The sequence below is a fragment of the Rhinolophus ferrumequinum genome, chromosome 3 (assembly GCF_004115265.2).
Source record: "Rhinolophus ferrumequinum isolate MPI-CBG mRhiFer1 chromosome 3, mRhiFer1_v1.p, whole genome shotgun sequence".
Lineage (NCBI taxonomy): Eukaryota > Metazoa > Chordata > Mammalia > Chiroptera > Rhinolophidae > Rhinolophus > Rhinolophus ferrumequinum.
In genome coordinates this window covers 43,428,540-43,449,238 of record NC_046286.1, presented here as the reverse complement: position 1 = coordinate 43,449,238, position 20,699 = coordinate 43,428,540, and the positions used below count along the sequence as shown (strand labels likewise).

Sequence of the window (20,699 nt, the reverse complement as noted above, 5' to 3'; positions counted from 1 at the left end):
TTTTGAGGAAAGGTACTCAAATATTGTTGCTAACCTCTTTTTAAAGACCAGCACAGTCCTATGTTATTAGTTAACACTTATTAATATGTTGTTGAATATGGGTTTATTTTATTTCCATGGAAACTGATAGTTTCTGTGGCAGAGTCAAGTTAGATATTCACCAGTTCATTGCCTTTTCCTGCGCATAGAAGAAAACAGTATTTCCCAGCCTCCATGAGTTTAGGTTGGGAACACTGAAATGAGTTCTTATCAATGAGAACATAAATAGGTGAAATGACACTTCTGGTCTGAGACAATTAAGAAAGGGTGGGCTTTCTCTCTCTCTCTCTCTCTCTCTCTCTCTCTCTCTCTCTCTCTCTCTCTCTCTCTCTCTCTTCTCTCTCTCTCTCTCTCCCCCCCTCTTTGAGACTGGAAGAAAAGAACTCCAAGATGGTGGAGTTGGAAGATGGAAGCTCTCTGGGCTGGTCAGAGCAAAGCCTCACTGGATTGTTGCCTGACTGGCCTCCAACAGTGAGATGAACAAGAGGTAAATCTTGGGTAAGCCTCTGAGATCTAGTCCCTCCTCAACCCCCAAAACTGTTAGCGTAACCTTGACTAATAATACAGTGTCTTCCTTTCATAGGTCACTGTAAAGTTCTGTCAATTGTGCTCTGCATCCTCTGCTAAAATTTTCACCAAAGTAAGCAATGTAATGACATACTCACCATTGACAAATATGTATTTGGATGATTACTTCAAATGCAGTGCCTTCAGGGCTGGCTTCATGAGCATGCGAGCTGTGCAGTTGCACAGAGCCCTGCACGTCAATGGGGCATACATTTGATTTAATGCTCTGATGTTGCTGTCTTAAAATTCTTAATAATTTTTGATCACAAGGCCCCATATTTTCATTTTGCACTGGGCCTTGCAAAGTATGTAGCTAGCTCTGACTGGGTGAAATATGGGATAAGAAATGAGAATCAGCTGTGATGAAGGTGGGGAAGATAGTTCTTTCAACCAATGATAAGATGCAACATTTAAATCTTAGAGGTTAATGAACATGAGAATAGAATATTCATATTAAACCTTTTCCATGGCCCTCCATGACATAAAATTCACCCTAACCTCAGAAAATGATGACCCAGAAGAAACAAAGGAAGTTGTCCTGCTTCTAAAGAGATCTAATTATTAATAATGCCACGAGGCAGAAATGAAAATTAGTTTCATTGTTTATAATCACACTCTATATAAAGAAAGCAATCTGGATTGATGTCATAAAATACACTTACCTTCAAATGCCTGAATTATGCCATGAAGGAACACAGTGTTTTTACCTTTATACTTTTATGAATGCTGAAGGGCATTTATTTCATGACTAAAATTTATGAGTTAGCTGTTCTTCCATAGTCTCCAGATGAAATTGGGTATTCCATCTTCCTTGAATTCTTCCATTTCTTCTTCCAGTTTTGGTCTGTATTTGTTAATTTTGGCATTCATCAAATTGGAAAGAGCAGTTTGGATTAGTTTCAGCTCACACTTTATTTTAAATTATTATGATACAGAAGTTACAAGACAATTGTTGCTGTCTCATTGTACTTGAGTACCTTGCTTATCACATCTTTTTGGTCAGTTGATCTTAATTGTGCAAACTAACTGAAGCCTATTTATAGAGAAAGGAGAGAAGGAGGAACTTCAAAAACAGTGGGCATCCTGAAGGAGAGGAGGAAATAGCCACTGGTTATAAAGTTAAGTGATCCAACAGCTATAGCAAAATTGATCCAAGCAAAACTCTAGTTATTGGCAAAACAAACTTCATTAGGGTAGAGATGTTTGACTCTGAGGTGGATGATAAATTCAGGAGCTGAGATTTTGGATGTTGTGTTGTTTGGTTTTGTTTTAAAGACCTCTAGATGTAGAGCCAGATGAACATTTCTAGGCACTTAAGATTTTGGAAACCCCCTTCCTCTTGGCATCAAATAAGAAATAAAATCTCAATTGAGATGATGGGGTCCAAACTAAATTCAAATGTAAGAAGTCTATAAATTACAATGCCAGGACCTGGAATCCAGGAACGCTGGCCATAGTCTGTGGTTGGAGACTTCAAGCCAATGTCAGGACTGTGGCCACAAGACAGGAAGTAAGACCAGGAAACCAAACAAGGTGCAGGCATTCTGACTGGAGGCACAGGAGGTTCTGTCAGCCAGGAGTGGTTCAGCCAAGAGTGCCAGGGCAGTGTGCAGACAGAACTCTGGTTAAGCTGAAGTGGAGGTGGAATCAGTGCCTTGGAAAGCCAGAAGTGTACTGCTCCAACAATCCTTAGGGCTTGTCCCTTCTCTATGGCACAGCAGCCAAAGGGGACAGTGAATGGGTGAAGGCATACAGAGGAAGCGAGAGTGGGCTGCCCCTGGTCTAGGGGTCCAAGAACAAGTAGGAGACCAGATAACCCTGAAATACCCTTTTCTGAGGTATGCCAAAGTTAGGGCTCTCTAGGTCACCAGCCCTTCAGTATGGACCTACATGGTTATGGGACTATCTCATAATTATATATTCTAATGTATATTTTATATATATATATATATATATATATATATATATTATGTAGTAGATAGTAATCTTCTATGGATTACTGGAACTAAACTAGGTAAAGGCAAAGTTTCATTTAGCCACTTTGAAATACTTATTAATGGTGGGAAAAGGAGCGGAGGGGATTTTCATTTAAAAAACAATTATTAAATTTTGTCTATGCACAGACAATAGTTTAGTGGTTATCAGAGGGTAAGGGGGGTGGGGGGTGGGAGATGAGGGTAAAAGGGCATCAGATATATGGTGATGGAAGGAGAACTGACTCTGGGTGGTGAACACACAATGGGATTGATAGATGATGTAATACAGAATTGTACACCTGAAATCTATGTAATTTCACTAACAATTGTCACCCCAATAAATTAAAAAAAAAACAAAACAAAATGACAAAAGAAAATGTTGTCTATGAACCCAATACTGTACAAGGCAGTGCTTGGGTATAAAGATGAAAAAGACTTCATCTCTGCCCTCAGAGAACTCACAGACTAGAAAGGCAGGTAGATAGAAGGTAAATAACCACATGTGGAAGTATGTGCCGGCGAGAGCTATGTACACAGGTGTGACTTAGGCGTATACGTGGGGCTTAAGGGCAGCAGTCTCTCAAGGGCTGTGGCTACATATGGGCAGATTTGTCTTGAAGCTGTGTTTGCCAGCAGGCATATTGTTTCTTACTCTGGTTGCATGCTTATTTGAGGTGGTACGAGGATAGAATTTGGCACCGGCAGAACTGGGCCTAAGATGAGATGTGTGAGGGGCTTGCCTTGAGTGTAAAATATAAGGGAGCACCAAAGAAGACAGTAATCAAGATAAATAAAAAATAATGAAACATTTAAAAAAGTCCAAATTAATGCCAAAACTATCCATGACAAACAAAATATCAAAAATTTCAATAAAGACAGAACCAGTACCAAGCCACATTGGAGCCTGAAGCAAAAGGAAAAGTTGGTCATACTGATCCTATCTTTATCTAAAATGTTAGCTATTATTTGTCTTCATTATACTAAGTGAAATAAGGCAGTCACAAAAAGACAGGTACTCGATGGTTCTACTTATATGAAGTACCTGGGCAGGCAAATTCCTAGAGACAGAAATAGAACAGCTTACCAGAGGCTGGAGGGAGGAGAAATGGTGAGTTATTTATTGTTTAATGAGTACAGAGGTTCTGTAGGGAAGATGAAAAATTCTGGAAATGGATAGTGGTGATGGTTGATGGTTGTACAACATTGTGAAATACTAATGCCACTGACTTATACACTTAAAATGGTTAAAGTAGTGAATTTTATGTTCTGTCTGTTTTCCCACGGTGAAAGTATTATTTATCTCTGTTACTGAGTGTTTGGTCATCCCCTTAAATTTGCCCCTGTATTAAGTGCCTTATGCACAAATTTCAGAGGCAGGACCTCTGACAAGACAAGAAAGATCTTGTGGGTGTCAGAGGGGGAATGCAGGATGTCAAGGGAGACCTGGCAAGGGAGTTACTACGTGAGTCTTGAAGGAAGAGGAGGAAGGGAAGGGATTGCGAGTAAGACGACCAGCATATGTCCAGCATGGGAGTGTGATAGAAGGTGGCCCTCTGGAGGAAAGGAGGTGAGCCAATGAGGCTGGAGAAGCAAGTCTGAGCTGGGCATGAGAGCGGAGTACAGAACTGGGAAATGAGATTGCAAAGGTAGACTGGGACCAACTCACGGAGGATCTGGTGTGAGGGTTAACTTCAATCTGTAAGCAGTGATGGGAGAGTGAAGTGAATAAACAACAAATCTTTGTTTCTAGAGTGCTGTGACATGGTGTGGAGTGGAGAGGAGAAGGGAGGGGCCGTGGAGCCTGGAGAGCCGTTAGGAAGAGGGGGGCGTGCTGCAATGGTCTCACCAGAGATGAGAGAACCAGGCTGGAGCAAAATCCTATGGGACGGAGAGGAGAGGGATGATTTGCGATATATTTGGGAAGTAGAATGGATGGGATCCTACCCTTCTGAGACATAAACGTTACAATTAGATTAAAAAAAACAACAAAAAAAAGACCTGTTGGTTGAGTGACTTTTAATTTTGCCAAGAGGAGGCTGCCTGGAGTAATGGTTTTGAGCTTGGTTTTTGGAAGCCAAATTGTGGCTGTGCCATTTACTGGCTGAGTGATTTCTTATCCTCTTGGGCCCTCAGTTTCTCCATTTGCAATATGCAGATAATGTTATTCGGTTGGTGCAAAAGTAATTGTGGGTTTTGCAATTATTTTTAAACTTTTATCTATCTATCTATTTATTTGTTTTTTCCATTTTTTAAAATTAGTTTCAGGTGCACCAAACAATGTAATAGTTAGACATTTATCATTTATATCCCTCACACAGTGACAGCCCCCTTCCCCCATCCACTATCCCTCTGACATCGCACACAGCCATTACATTTTCACTGTCTCTATTCCTAATGCTGTACTCTGCTTCTTTTAAATATATATGTATATATATATATGTATATTTATATATAATTATAGTTGACATTCATTATTGTTCAACTTCTATTTTTAACCTTTTAAACTGCAATTACTTTTGCACCAACCTACCTCATAAAATTATCACAAGGATTAAATGAGTTACTATTTGTGAAGCACTTAGAACTCACATAGTAAGTTCTAAATGAGAGTTTGTTAAAAATAGCAGAAATAAACAACTAAAATACTGTTACAGATCACCTTTCTGAAGCATTGTCAAAGAAGACCAGGATAAAATTCTGGAAATTTTAGTGTGGAATCGCTATTAAGTACAGGAAGCATGCCTGGTGTCTGGGAAATTGAGAGATCCAGGTGAGTGGGTGTTCTAAGGGAAACTCTGGCAGTGGGGTCAGGATGCATGATGCTACAAGAATGCAGAGACAAAGCAAATTGCTCAGTGGCATCCAGAATTCCCAGCAGGTAGAATGAATGTCCATGTGTAGAAGACTTGGCCACTCTTTTCTCATTTCCTAAGACAGAAGCTGACGATTCAGTTTGCTGCAGGAATTGGATCAATTGCTGAAAATGGTTTATTGGCTTTTACACTTGATATTAGCCAAAAGGCCGAGAAGCGATGGTTTATTGGCTTTTATACTCTTTTTTTGGGGGGGCAGTTTTATAGAAATAATGTGATAAAGGCGTGTTCACATCCAATGACTTGATCCTCTGCCTGGCAGTTGGTGACTTTTCACTCACTCATTGCTCTACCTGGAATGCTCACCCCCCCCCCCCCCCCCGACCCCCCACCCCCCCCACCCCCATCCGCCCCCCACCCCCCACCCCAGTAACTCCCATTTATCCTCTCGGTCTAAGTTCTAATGTCAGTTCCTCAGGGAAACTGTCTCCACTCCCCTAGACCACATATGCCCCCATGGCAGTGTGTGCCTTTCCTTTATGTCCTCTGTCAGTTTGTAATACATTCATTTTGGGGATTATTAGTCTGTTGCCTACTTCCCCTCCCCCACACCCCACCCCCGACAATAGCTCCATTAAGGGCAGGTTTTGTTTTTTGTTCACCATTGCATTCTTGATGCTTTTGTGGTTCCAGGACAATGTAAAGGCTTACTACATAATTTGTGAATACAGTGATATTTTTGTGGAATAATGAATGACTGTACTGATACCATGCTATACCCCTCAACTACCCAAAGGGGTTCTTGGTTTTCTGAGTCCGCTGGGATTCCTTTGGTAGTAAATGGTTGGGCTTGACAACTGCTTTCATGTCAGGATTGACTCTGTATCATATGTCTGATGATCAGGGATTTCTTACTGCAGACTCAAGCTCTTACGTAGTTGGTCTCTGGAGTAGCAAGCTGAGTGGCACGGAATCAGGGTCTGTCATCTCAGGGGAGCTGTCCTTGTCCTACTGTGGTTCCTGAGAGACCACCTTAAAGATTGCCATTGGTGCTGGTCTATTGTCCGAGACTGGGAGTATTACATAGGGTGAACCCCTTCATAGTTTTGTCTCACACCGTTAGTAATGGGGAACAATGCCATCGAAATGTCATCAGTTCTAATGTGGCTGGCTATATTAAATGCTAGAAATAATAATGGGAGAAACGTGAGCCTCTCTTTGCTGCAATGTGCGTTTCTGAGGAAATGAAGAACATCGCATTCAAAACCTCATTTCCCCTCTTAACTAGGAGGGATTTCAGCATCAAAAGACTTCATACCCAGACTTCCACCTTCTAAAAACTCAACCTGCAAAGAAAGCCAGCAGGGGGCGCTGCGACCCTTTCTAAAAATCGTTTGGCTCAAACTGGAAGACGGTGACATCTGGATTATGAACCAAAGATGATCAAGTCTGATATTTATGGCACTCCAGTTACAAACCTGAAAAGAGAAAGGTTTATGATGGCGTAATTTATATACTTTCTTTAAAAGTCACATGAAGCCAGTTTGTGTAAGCAATCTGTTTGCCATGTAAAAACGTCCTCATTTAGTTTGGGAAAATCACCTTGCAAAAGTAAGGATGACCGGAGCTTTGGGAACATTGATTTAACATGATCCAAATTCACATGTCAGTTTCAGGTCATCTGAGCTATTAGGGGTCATAGGAACTTGGATGTGATTTCTCAGTGAATGTGGAAACAAGTAAGGGGGGTTGAAAGATGATTATGATAAATGAAGGGGGGCATTTCATAGTTATTTCATAGTTCATAAATACCAAAATCTGATTTTAGTTCCAGCTAGACCTTCGTAAAGAGCATACAACAGGCAGGAAGTTAAAGGGAAGCAAGTGACCTTATCTGCAGGGGTGTAGTTGGTTTGTCTCTGGGATACAGTCCGGGTTTGAGGGGCCTGAGCTTTTAAAAATCTGTGTGCCTGAGAAGAGTTTGATCTTGAAGCTCTCTTCATTTCCAGCTGGGTCTCAAGTTTTTCTTAGGGTTATGTCATCATAGATTGGAGTGGGTGGTCACACCAGTAATCCCAGACTCCTTCTCTTTACAGCTCAAGCCCTTTCTGAAATTGAGGCAGATGATCGAACAGGACTTAGTCTCTCACAGCGGGGTGTTGGCCCTTCATCCATCTCTAGGGTGGTCTGTTAAGGGCTGGAGGGGTACAGTGATCATCCCATTCTTCTTATGTGAACCAAGCTACTTTGATGGATGCGACTAATGACCCCCACATTTTTCTCTCAGGCCCTTTGATGACTAACATGGGGGAATACTTAGACCACAGCCAGGAGAAATGGAGGAAAAGATGTTTTCAGGAGCCACGGTGGAGTTGAGTGACAAAAATGGTGAGGAAAGCAGATACTCTTCTCCAGCTTATTGAGTGTGCCTCATTCCTCATTCAAGTTCCAGGCCGCAAACATTTCCTGGGAAACTTCATGGTTAGTACCTGTTTCTTTAGTCCTGGGGCTATTTCTAGCACCTCTGATTCTTTCATATTAATGAGGAAAAAAATTTACTCCCCTGCTGTTTCAAGCCAGCAGAGTGGGAATTTCATTAGAAGTTGACTCTGCAAACCTTGAGCCTTGATTGGGAGTTTCATTTGGGGAAGCTAAATAATTATCAATTCACGGTTAAAAAAGAAAGGCAAAAATTGATTCTCAGATGTCACGTGTAGAACCTCTAATAGAGGATCTAAGAATCTTTTTTTTCTTGTGAAGAATAAAACATTCCAAAGCTTATGAGTGTTTAAGAATTTGCCTGCCCTCATGCTGGCCTCTCGGAAGCTGAAGGGCTGCCAGTGGCCATGTGGGGGACGACGGGAGGGGCTCTGGCTGCCTGAGACCTACACCTGTGCCTTGGTCCCCACAGAGATTAGAACAGGACTCTGCTGGCGTGGCGGCTGGAGCTGGGCAACACCACACACATAAATGCGGGCAGATGTTGAAATGTTGAGTAGAGACAACAGGGCTGTGCCTATTTGCTGGGGTGGGATTGATTAACGGGGGTGGGGACAATGCAAATTCAACAAGCCAAGTAGACTGCTGGCAGGAGAGCTGGTGTTTGAACACTTTTTGTAAAGACTTCGTGGAGGTCTTTAAACACAGGGTAAGTCCCCATGTGTCTGGAGGTTTAGTGGGAGGTCTTCCCATAGGTTGGGTGTGGTTTTGATGAACCCTCAAAGTCTTTTCAATGTTCTGGTTCTGTGGTCAAGATTAGACAGACACATGTGACCACAAAAGAAATAAGATAGGGATCTAATGGAAAGTTTTATGTTCTGTATCTTTAGTTCCTGCCTATTTCCAAATGGAAGATAGTCTATTGTATTTTGCAAGATAGATCCTGTCCTGTCTCTATTTCAAAAACTCAATAGAATTGATTCTCCTCATCTTGGCTTAATATTCTGCTTTAATGTAGAAACATGTATTCCAAATCCTTCTTAAAACCCAAAACAATGAGCCTGAGAAAGTGTACTATTCCAGAATATTACAGATATACTTACTTGATATCATTCATTTAAACCCCTTGCACCAAATTTCATCAACATAACTTGTTTTTCTCTGTTACCATTTAAAACTTGTTCCCAAAGAAATAACAACCATCCAAAATGAACTGAAAATCCAACAAGTGTCTTACAGAAACTGTCTTTTCCCTTGTAGGTGCTTCTTGCTCGAAACAAGAGGATCTTGTGGTTTGATAAAATATGTTTTGAATACCCAAGGAGGGCCTCCTTTTGAAGCTTATACACTGCAGTCTTTCTCAAGATTTGAATTTGCTCAGAGAAGAAAGGTGAACTGCATTTGTTCCAAGTAAAATATACATCTGTATTATTCACCATCGCACCCCTATTCCATTATAAACAAATACTGACCTTATCCTTCTGATGTGAAGCCAGAGGGAGTGTGAAATATAGCAAGGAGAACAGTCTGATGCAAAATATGAACGTTCCAAGCAACAGAAACACAATATTTGAAAGGAGTAGAGAAGGTCCCAAGTTGGTCCTTCTAATTCCTATTCTGCTGCTGACCTTGGGGAAAGTAATGCAATAGTTATCAGTCACTTTGGGAAAACTGCCTACGTTATTTCAGATTGCCAGTTGAATTTTTTTCCCAAGGATCTATTTCTTGAAAGTCCCTCTGTTTCTTTCTTTTGGCCTTAAGAACTTCTTTGGAGAACATTTTTTTTTTTGGGGGGGGGGCTGAACTTTTGACCTAAATACTAGAAACCAGTATCCATTTGGATGCTGAGCAAATTCCCTCCTTTCAGTGGGGCTGGGAGCTACTCAGCATGACATTCTAGGAAAAAACTTTTGACTGGTAGAAGAATTTAGCAAACATTATATTAGAAGAAAGGAGGGATATGGTTGGGAGAAGATGCCCAAGATGTGGGATTTTAATGTCAAATGAAATCCACACCCAGTGTTCAGTGTTTTCTCTTGTAAAATAGGGATAATAGGAGGATTAAATAAGATAATACAGTTGTTTCTCCTGCAATGTAACATATGTCTTGCCAAAACTCAAGGCATTATAGAATTTCATGCAATAAAATTGATGGGGCTTATAGGAAAAATAGAATTGGGTGGAACATTCAACACTGGTGTAGTCTAGTAAGGAATACTCTTCCAAAAACCTAATAAAACTTTTAGCTATCTTAAATCCCTTGTAAATTTAAAAAAATACTATGGTACATAGAGCACTTCACCTTGCAGAAAGCATGAGGTTTGCTTGGTGGAGTCATAGAGTGAAACATTGGGGCTTCTGAGTTATGAAGAAGAGAGGGAAGGAAGTAGATAGTAGGACAAAATGTTATGACACCAAAGATGCTGTGGTTTGTTTGCCCTGTTTTCCTTCTGCATGAACATTACGTAGAAGTTCATGGTCGGTTGTTTGCCATTCCATCCTTTTCTTAGAAAGCTGTGTGTATGGCTCCAAGTGAGACGGGACGCCATGAAGTGCTGGCCATTCTGCTTGGCGTTGGCGGCCTTGCTGTCTGTCCATGCAGGTGCCCGTCAGCCCACGTCCAGCCTATCACAGCTTCAGCATGTTCAGCTCCAGTGGGCAGCACTGGACTTGGTATCAGTGTCCCGTCGTCATCAGCACTGCTTGCAGCCTCCTCTGTCTTGTTCCAGAGGCTCTGCAGCCCTCGCCGCTCCTCCTGCTAGCCAGCTTTGCTCGACTTGTGCTGCGTTGTCGCCGATGGCACACATGTGAATTTCCTTAGGCCTCTTGTTCTTGTAATGTCACCAGTTCTTTGGTTTCTTTCTACCTGTTTTATTGTTTTAATCTCCTCCTCAAGATTTAAGGCTTCCCCTTTTCATTTGCTACTTGAGTTTGTCTATTCAGGATGTTTGTTCATGTTTAGGATGTTGCAGTAGCTAATTTTAGCAGAAAATTACATGAATTTGGGAGGAACTATATACATGCATAGGGTCAAAGCCTGTAGGTCAAATGGGAAAAGAGAGAAAAGATGAGGGAGTATGTTTGTGTTTTCCCCACAGTCACTGCATTCAATTGTTTGGCGTTTTTGAATTTAGTTGGTCCTTTTAGGAAGTGTAAATCAAAGTTACCTTGTGAAAAATTGTATGTGACCTACCATATATAATTATACATGTCTTAGGGATGGCATCTCCTATTTATCCACCTTTTCTGAATAAATTGGCACATAACAGACGAGCTTTGTAACACATACATGAAAAGTGCTTACGGACATATAGTAAACCCTTAATAAATGTCAGCTCATGGTATGGACATGAACAACATTTTTGAATTGATAGCTCAGACACTTGCAGTACTACAGCTGAAGTGTGCACGATGAGACTTTCCATTGCTTAATTAGTGAGGACAATGAGATGAACCTCCATGGAATGAAGTGTAGGGTGCTGCGTGAACACCCTGGCTCTGAGCCTTAGCTTCGCCACATACTAGTGCTACTCGTGTGACTGCAAGCAAACTGCTCCACGTCTTTGACTCTCTAGAAAGAGAGAAAAATGGAGCTGTTAAAACCCGCCTTTCCTCTGCTATAGGAATTCCTACCTGTGAATTCTAGATGAGAAAGTGAATGGGAAGGCTCTCTGAAAACTGTGAAGCACTGTGGAAATGTACAGTCGTAATTCAGTCATTGATCTAATAGACCACAGTGCAGGAAGGTGAACACTGATTGCAGGTGTGAAAAGGGCAGTTTTCTTTTTCTCACAGGCAAGTACCTTTTGCTTTCTCATTCCCATCTCAATGGGATAGGCTGACCACACACCTCCCACAATTTGATAGATGTTGCAGAATTTCTGTGTGTGTGCATATGTTCCTTTTTGTTCGTGTCAGTAATGTGAAGGGATTCTGTGCCTAGGGCCTACTTCAAGCCAAATCAGGGTAGAGATGGGAGAACACTATAAGCTGTGTCCCTCAGCCCCAAATCCCTTTTCTGTGAGGCTATAGATAGTTCATGAAATACTTCCTTCAGGTATTTGTGTCTGTGTTTTTTTTTTTTTTTTTTTTTTTATTGGGGATACTAAACAGAAGTGATGCTAAGGTGGTCATAACGGCGGCGTGGTTTCTACAGTGTCATCGAGAACACTCACACTGCAGTAAGAAACTCACCTTTCCCAAGGCTGCCATGCTGTGAGGAAGCCCGAGCCACAGAGAGAGGCCATGTGGGGGACTCTGGCTGACAGTCCCCGCTGAGCTTTGCATTCGTGTCATCCTATCCCAGGTGCCAGGCATGTGAGAGAAGGGGCCTCCCAATGATTCTGGTCCCTAGGTGTCAAGTCACCTTCAGCCTTTGAGTTTCCCAACTGAGGCCAAAAGATAAGCAACCCTGCCGTGCTGTTTGATTTCCTGATCTAAATGAATGGTTGCTTTACACCCCTAATTTTGGGCCGGTTTGTTATGCAGCAAAATTAACCAGAATGGTAGACAACCACGAGTGTCCACCTCAGGAGAGGACTACCTTGTCTTCTGAGCACATTTACCTCGCTCTGACAACCCACAGATTTAAAAGTGTAAATAAACAAAAACAGATACAACATCTTTAAAGTTGTATATGAACAAAAAAATCTTAATTGAATCATATTTTAAAGGACTAGTGCTTTTATTCCTAAACCAAATTCTGGGTTAGCTTTTTAAAAATAAGGATTCCAGAGCACAACTCTGGATCATGCTCAATCAGCCTCCCCTGGTGTAAGAATCAGCATGTCCATGTTCTAACTCTCCAGGCTACTCAGAGGTGCAGGTCTGGCTAAGAAACATTGACTTTAGAAATTCTACACGTGCCATTAATATCAACATACAGTTGGTGTCAGGTTGATAAATTATTGATGAAAATGCACAATGTGAAAATGTGTGAATCTTAAGGGTTGATTAAAAGTTGAAGTTGGCCTTGCACTCAAGTCTTTCAAAGCATATTTCAGATATGTTAACAAATTACCAATTCTGCATGACTAGTTGAGGTGGGGAGGCCAAAGTGTGGCATAATTCAGATGTTTATTTTTACAATGCCCTCATTCTTCTTAATGAATTAAATTAATTTAGATTGTTATGTGTTGAAGGGTAATGGGCCCACAGTTGCCATTCTGAGCGAATTAGGAACACCTCAAAGATTTTGAAAATAGCATGTTTTGGAATTAAATTGACACAAAACATCAAAGTTCCATTTGGACTCTTTCCGAGGCCCTTGGCATGCTCACACACACACACAGTATTACTGCTTGGGGTCACCCTCTAAGACTCCTAATAGCTCCATCCTGAGCATTTTCTCTCCATTTGGCAAGCTCGCTGGTCACATGGAGGCCATTCACAAGCACACGTGGTCCTCGTTAGCACTTCATTGCTCTGCATCACAAAGTCTAATACCCGGTTGATTAATTGGATGCTATCAGCAGCCTTGGAGTAGGCTTACCGAGAAGGCGAGACCACTAACTGAAGGCTGAAGGTGCCATGGTGTAGCATAAAGGCTCTGTTTAGGATACTTCTATTTTACGATGACTAGAGTTGAATGTGTGGACTTTCCCCCAGAGTGGTAGGTGCCTGCTTAATGATTCCCTCTGCTTAATATAATTGGGAAACACCTCCTCCATTTAAAAATTCATGTTTTGAGGATTTTTTTAGAGCCCATAGCAAAAAAAGGTAGATGTTGACTTTATTTTCTTTGAGTGGTGAGCAGGGAGCTGAAAAAAACTTGTGTGAACTCCAATTTCTGCCACCTTCACCAGTGATTTGATGGTTGGTATAGATTACAAAAAATAAAGAGTTTGGAATCTGGGAAACTTTAAGAACTTTATATGGAGAGACTATTTTGTTTCAAAACACATCTGGTATCAAAAGGGAAATTTGATTTTCCAGTTCTTGGAGGGAAAGGTGATTAGGCTGCAGTGTTCTGGAGAAGCTCAGGATATATCTAACTACCTTAATAAGTAATAATGGATTACATTTGAGCAGACACATGGGATTTAGCAGCAAAACAAAAGCTGACATCATTTGGATATATGCAAAGCAGCAGCCAGCCAGTCTGGGGACATGATAATCAGAAGCCATAGTTTCGGGGGAACACGTGCAGATACCATCTGAGTTGTGGGCACAAAGGAACATTTAAGATCCTTGAGGGTGCACGTGCTGCTGGCTCCAATGGCAGATGGATAAGCCAAAGGCTTGCAGGGTTAGGCCTCGAGATGCACGTGCTATGAAAACAAAGGAATCTAAATCTTGCGTTTCTACTAAGGGCAATATCACCCTCCAGAGGGCAAATATTGTTCTTTGGGGGCAAAAAAAAAAAAACCACAAAAAACCTTACCTTTACAAACATGTGAATCAGATATACATACAGTACATATACAGATATACAGTATGTCTATGACATTAACATTTTATTGCTGAGGGTGGCTGGGAAAAAAAAAAAAGTTTAAAACGACTCCTTGAGCAGGCAATAATGAAAACAAGTTTAGACACATGGGTCTAAATGAAAGGGAAAAGTTACCCCTAACACCAAAGTCTGAACAAGTCAAAGTATTTCCATTATCTGGAACATTCTTTCCAAGTTCATGTCCAGAAAGACACAGGCCTATTGGAGGTATTATCATCAGACTCTCATGAATAGTTCTGCTATTTCCCTCCTGTCATGTCAAGAGACGTGTATATTTGGACCAATGACTTACTTAGAATGGGGGACTTCATTTAGGGCCTTTTCTTAGAAAATAAGTATGTGCTAGGCCTTTCCAGCTCTCTGCTTCCCAGGAGATTGCTTGAAATAATGACAGAGCATCTTAAACTTGGGGTGAACCTGTGAATGAAACCGAGAGCGATTCCCCAGGCCTCTCTAGCTCTGGTGTATGGAGGCCAAAGAACAGTCAAAACCTGTGTCTTCTAGCTCCTGCTTGTATGTGCTCATAGGGAACACAGCGACTCAGTTGTTTCTGGGAGCCCTAGATGAGTTTCTCCCTGTGCTCCTGGGACTCAGGCGCCTCACATTTTTTCTTCTCTGGAGTCTGCTCACAGGGTTATTAAGGGAGGGACCTTCCCCTACCTTGTTGCTGGTGCCACCCCCTCCAAAGGGTCACTGTGTCCACGCTTCACTGCAGTCCCAGAACTGCATTAGGGAAACGGACACTGTCTGCTTCTCCTCAGGGGTCGGATGGAGCCTCTAAGGTGGGCTGGAGCGGGTGCTACATCCTTCCCTCCCCTCCATCTTCCAAATTCTTAACCCAGGATGACTATCTTCTCGCAGGATTCCTATGTCCTCACATGTGTTAGTCCATTCAGGCTGGATTAATACACGTGAGGACATGGAACAAAATGCTACAGACGGGTGGCTTATGAACAACAGAAATTTATTTCTCACAGTTCTAGAGTCTGGCAGTCAAAGATCAGGGTGCCAGCCTGGTTGGGTGAGGGCCCTCTGCTGGGTTTCAGGCTTCTCCTTGAATTCTCACATGGCAAAAGCACCTGGGAGCGCTGTGGGATCCTGTCGATAAGAGCACCAGTCCCATTCATGAGGGCGCCACCCATTCATGAGGGCGCCACCTAATGGAGCTTAACCCACCTCCTGACACAATCACATTGGGTCAGGATTCCAACATGTGGATTGTGGGGGGGACACACACATTCAGACTGTAGCAACCGTGTAAATGAGCTCATTTGCTAGACACTAAGTGAGGGAGTACCCGTGGCTGCACACCCAGGCCTCTGTCAGTTTAGGCTCCACGAGGACCACCCAGCTACAACGGCATACTACAAATCAGTTGGTGGGTAATGGGAAACTCGGTGGGGGTTCATGAGCAGGGGGATGTCCTTTGTTTCCAGGGAACACATTCATTTGTTAACATCCAGCCTCAAATTCCCAGAATTTTCATGGGTTGCTTTTTACTGGGGAAGTGTTGATAAGTACCCTGGCTCATTTAGAAACTGTAAACACCCAGAGAAAAGAAATGGGAAAATGAATTTCTGGGAACTTTTAGCAGAGCATGAGAGACATTTTTAAAGAGTGGCAGGACAGAGTCCGGGTGGTAGAGGAGACACCCTGGAGTTGGGAAGGGGCTTGCTAGGGAAATGAGCTATTAGGGACTTCACAGGACCGGGAGAACGAACATAGCAAATGTATAGTGGCAGTTGTATGTACCGTTCATGAGAGTCTGATAGTGTTCCCCGCATGGGCCTGTGCCTTTCTGGACATGAACTTGGAAAGAATGTTCCTGACAATGGAAATGCTTTGACTTGTTTAGACTTTGGTGGCAGAGATAACCTTTCCACTTTTTAAAATACTTTTCTCCAGCATGCCTCAGTGCTTGAGCACAAACAAGCCTCACCTTCTTTGGTATCACTGGTTTACAACCTTATGACGAAGTCCTTTAGGAGATTTTCTTCGGGGACAAAAACCTGCAATTTCATAATGAAATCAAAGTACAAGTTGGCTTATTATAACATTCTTCTTTTGTGCCTATATATCTGTACTATATCTCTGTGGAAATATAGGGTTATTTAAACATTGCCTTCTTGCTTTCTTTAACTGTGAAATTTACCCATTTTCCTAGGAGCTAGAGAAAATTATGATGACCCTAAAGGGAATCAGGAAATAGGTGCTGGGATGAGAATGAATGCAGTTTGATTATTTCCAAGAATGATATTGTACTTGTGCATATCTTTTTCTTTATGTGTCTCCATCTGCACCTCCACTTCCATCTTCATCTCTGTGTAATCATCCACAGCACAGGCACCGACCAGTCAGAATGGATGCCTATGTAGGGGCCAGGTGTTAACCTTTTATTTTCTAGGTTGTGGATGGCTGGGGAAAGAGGAGGGCACCCAAGTGGCCTAGAAATATATCATTCCTTTAACAACTGGTACAGCCATCTTGGTGAGTATTTGCTTAATACTTTTCCTTTAATTAACTTTTGGTTTATTTATTATGATTTTGTAAGGGGCTGGGTCAGGAGATGAAAATGACAGTGTTTTGTTTTTTTCTTTATACTAGACATATGGGCAAGACTGGAAACTTAGGGAGACCTTGACTGAGTGAATATAGCCAGGCTAAGAAAACCATTGTAAGCCAATGGTTTTGCTATTGAATACCTCCTGATTTTTGAAAGCTGCATGCAAGAGTAATTTATTGGCAAAGTAGTACTGCTGGAAAGGCCTTCTTTTCTTTCTTTCTTTCTTTCTTTCTTTCTTTCTTTCTTTCTTTCTTTCTTTCTTTCTTTCTTTCTTTCTTTCTTTCTTTCTTTCTTTCTTTCTTTCTTTCTTTCTTGCTTCCTTGCTTTCTTGCTTTCCTTCTTTCTTTCCTTTTCTCTCTCTCTCTCTCTCTCTCTCTCTCTCTCTCTCTCTCTCTCTCTCTCTCTCCCTCTCTCTCTCTCTCTCTCTTGCATCTTTGCTGTTAAAGGCCACCCAGTTCAACAGTATAAAAGTTACTAGGATCAAGTATGATTCCAGACTCACTGTTTAGTTATTCAAAGACTCATTGGTCTTCTTAAGAGGGTGAATGGAATTTTTAAAAAAATGGGTAAGGCCTTTTTACGCTCCATTTAGTTCAAATAGTCTAAAAGTGCCAAGAAAACGTTCTCAGGTTCATGGTAGACAGCTCTGAGCTTGCTGGACTGTAATGTTTATCATTTTGCTCCTCAAGGAGGGACAGCACTATCATTTTTCCAGAGTAGTAACATAGAACTACTTTTCATTTCTAAACTTTAATTAAAACTGAGAGATTGCACAGTGTAATGATATTTCTTTTCTCAGAATTGTACTGCAAGTTCTAGTCTTTTATCTTACAGTCATTGGAGCCATATATAAGTTTATGGTTTGAAGTAGAACAGAAGTAGTATTCATGGTTCAATTAAGGTAAGAAATTCTATTCCTTTTCTTACTGAAAGTGCTGTAAGAAAAGCTGGACCCCACCTGTGAATCCTGGGAAGAGTGGTTCTAGTAATAACATTTCCTTTTGTAGGCCACCCACCCCTCTAACATCAGTTCTAATCCATATTCATTATTTTTCCCCCAAATCATCACTTCTGTTGAAAGTAAGTGCTCCCCATTTAAATCTACCCTACTGAGTGCCTCCTACTCAGAATCCCTTTGGCAAGTCATTTGTATCATAGCACATTGTGATTATAGATTATTTGCTCCTTAGACTTTATCCTTCAGAAACAAGCCTTCCTAAAGCACTGCATTCATTCATTCATTCGACAAATATTTCATAAATATCTGGTATGTGTACCATGTCTCTTGTGTAGTTAGGGTTGAATAATTACTGGGTAAATGAATGAAAGAATGAATAAGTACCAGTCAATCTACTGGTACTGATCACCCAACAATGAACAAGAGATAAGCTTCCTGACCTTGTGAATCTTGCAATTTGATGAGACAGGAAGGTAGATATTAAAAATTACACGTAATTTCATAACTAATATTTTATATTATATATTTTAAATTATATAACTAATTGTTTAGCCATCACTACTGTAAGAGTTACTGAGGAAAAGTATACGATGATGTGCTGAGAATGTTTAATAGAGGGACCTAACCTAGTCTGGGAGCAAGTACAGGTCTTCCTGAGGAAGTGACATTTTAAAATGAGACCTGAAGGATGAGTGGCATTGCATTGATAAAATTTTGGTGGGGAGCATTTACACCTCTTCATATATTATGGTATGTTTGCATCTCTTGAGTTCAACACAGTGCCTTGTGCCAAGTAGGTGCTCAAAAAATGAGAATAAATAAATCTAAAAAATGAATATTGAACACCTATTATGAATCAGGCACTCTGCTGTGTATGTTAGGGGTGGGGTGGGTGGGTACCAAGGATGTGGTGCAGGACAGGGAAGAATTTCCCACGGCATCTTTCCCAAACATCATGGACTGTCGCCAGTGCTGTCCCTCACTTTTGACCCACTATCTCTCAACACATATTCTTAGCTGCCTCTTTTCAGATGAACTGAGTCCACTGGCATGAACTTCCTCAAATTCCTACCTCCACTCTACAAGCTTCCTCTCTCTGTGCTCTCCCCATCCCCAACCTCACCATTAACCTCAGAGGCATCTTTTTCCTCTCTTCAGGCTGATTTCTCCACCTGTGCTCTTGATCGATGCTCTTGGACCTCTTTAAGGACCATGCTCAAACTGGTGAATCCAAAGGATAGCTCATCATTTCTCTCTCTCTCTCTCTCTCTCTCTCTCTCTCTCTCTCTCTCTCTCTCTCTTTGTTTTCTTTGTTTATGTCATTGGTGAAATTTGACCCTGTCAACCATGTCTTTATTCTTGAAGTGCTCTCCAGCCTTAGAGACGCTTTTTGTGGTAACAGAGCCTCTTGGTCTTCCTCCAGCTGGTGAATATTCTGTTCTTCTCAGTCTCCTGTGTTGGCCCCTCCTCCTCAACTTGCCCCTAAAATAGTGGGGGAAACACCCAGTTCTATCCTCAGCCTCCTTCTTTCTCTACACGAAGATCTTCCACTCCCTGTCTACACACTCCCTCAGAGACCTTACCTAGTCCTTTGGCTTAACCTGCCACCTGTATGCATATGGTGCCCACATCCACAGTTCCAGTCCAGATTTCCTGGTCTCCAGAATCTCCAAATGATTCCTGGTCTCCAGAATCATTTATCCAACACCCTTCTGGATATTCCCACTCATATTTTGTACAATTGCTTCAAATTCAGCCTGTCCAAAACTGAGCTCGTATTTTTTACCACAAGCCAAACCTATTTGTCATACTGTATTCTCTCCCTTGGTAAATAACACTACTCTATACCGTCACTGCAACTGGAAAACTGACAGTCATCTTTGACTCTGCCTTTTCCTTTTTTCCCCAGTTCCTTGTTAGTGAACAAGTTGCATCCATTCTCAAAGTCTCTCTTTTATGTTCCTCCTATCTTTTTTGTTAGTGATTTATTCAGGCTCTCCTTATTTCTTACCTGGATCATTGCAATAGCCTTCTAACTGGGACATCCTTCATACTGCTGTTAGAATGAGATTTTCAAGATACAAATCTGATCATGTCTCTTTTACTTTAAATCTGTCAGTGATTCTTCAGTGTTAAGGATAAACTCCAAACCCTTTAGATGGTTTTCAAGGTCTTTCATATCTAGACATTGTTCCTACTCTGGTCTTACCTTTTTCAATATCTTGCCATATGCTGTAGTTCTTAATACTGTTTTATAAGTCCATCCTCTGCACTTGTGTTTTCTTTTGTTTTGAAAGCTATATTCTCTTTTGACTGCCACAAAAGATTTGAGCTCTTCTTCTCTTCTTAAAATGTAGTGCAAGGACCAAGAATTTCTCAGGCTTAAAATATGTAAAAAAAAAAAAAAAAGAGCATATGTATATTTGCATGTTTGTGACTGATATAATACACTGAGGACACAAACATAAATAATTTAAGAGTGGGGAAGGGATATATATATATTTTTTTGGGGGGGGGGCTTTGGTTATGCATATATCATTCTTTTTAAATTATCAGGAACTGCAACACAAGGGTCCTAACATATTGGTTAGATATTTTTCTTCCATATAGTAGGCCCTCAATAAAAACTGATGGCTGATCACAAGGCTTTCATGGCTCAATTATTCAAATGAAATGGATGGGGGTGCACAAAGCTGTGAAACAGGCCCCCAAAAAGAGTAAAAGAAAAATAGGAGTCTTTGGGTCTCTTCTTGGTTTCCTCATTCAATGTCTCAGAATACTGGTAGAGTCAGGTGACATCTGTCCATCAGGTGGCAAATCCCTATGTTGCCAGGGAACTGGGTAGAATTTGGGTCTTTCTGACTGTTCTGCATCCTCTTATTTTGGTAAAGCG

At 41.3% G+C, this 20,699-nt stretch overlaps 1 long non-coding RNA gene across 1 annotated transcript; it reads left to right on the top strand.

Moving 5' to 3' along the window:
- Positions 1–7,702: 7,702 nt before the first annotated feature.
- On the top strand, positions 7,703–17,750 carry LOC117020722 (uncharacterized). Its single transcript, XR_004422729.1, has 4 exons — positions 7,703–7,876; positions 9,095–9,224; positions 16,690–16,772; positions 17,683–17,750. It is a non-coding gene; the product is annotated as an uncharacterized LOC117020722 (long non-coding RNA).
- Positions 17,751–20,699: the final 2,949 nt, after the last annotated feature.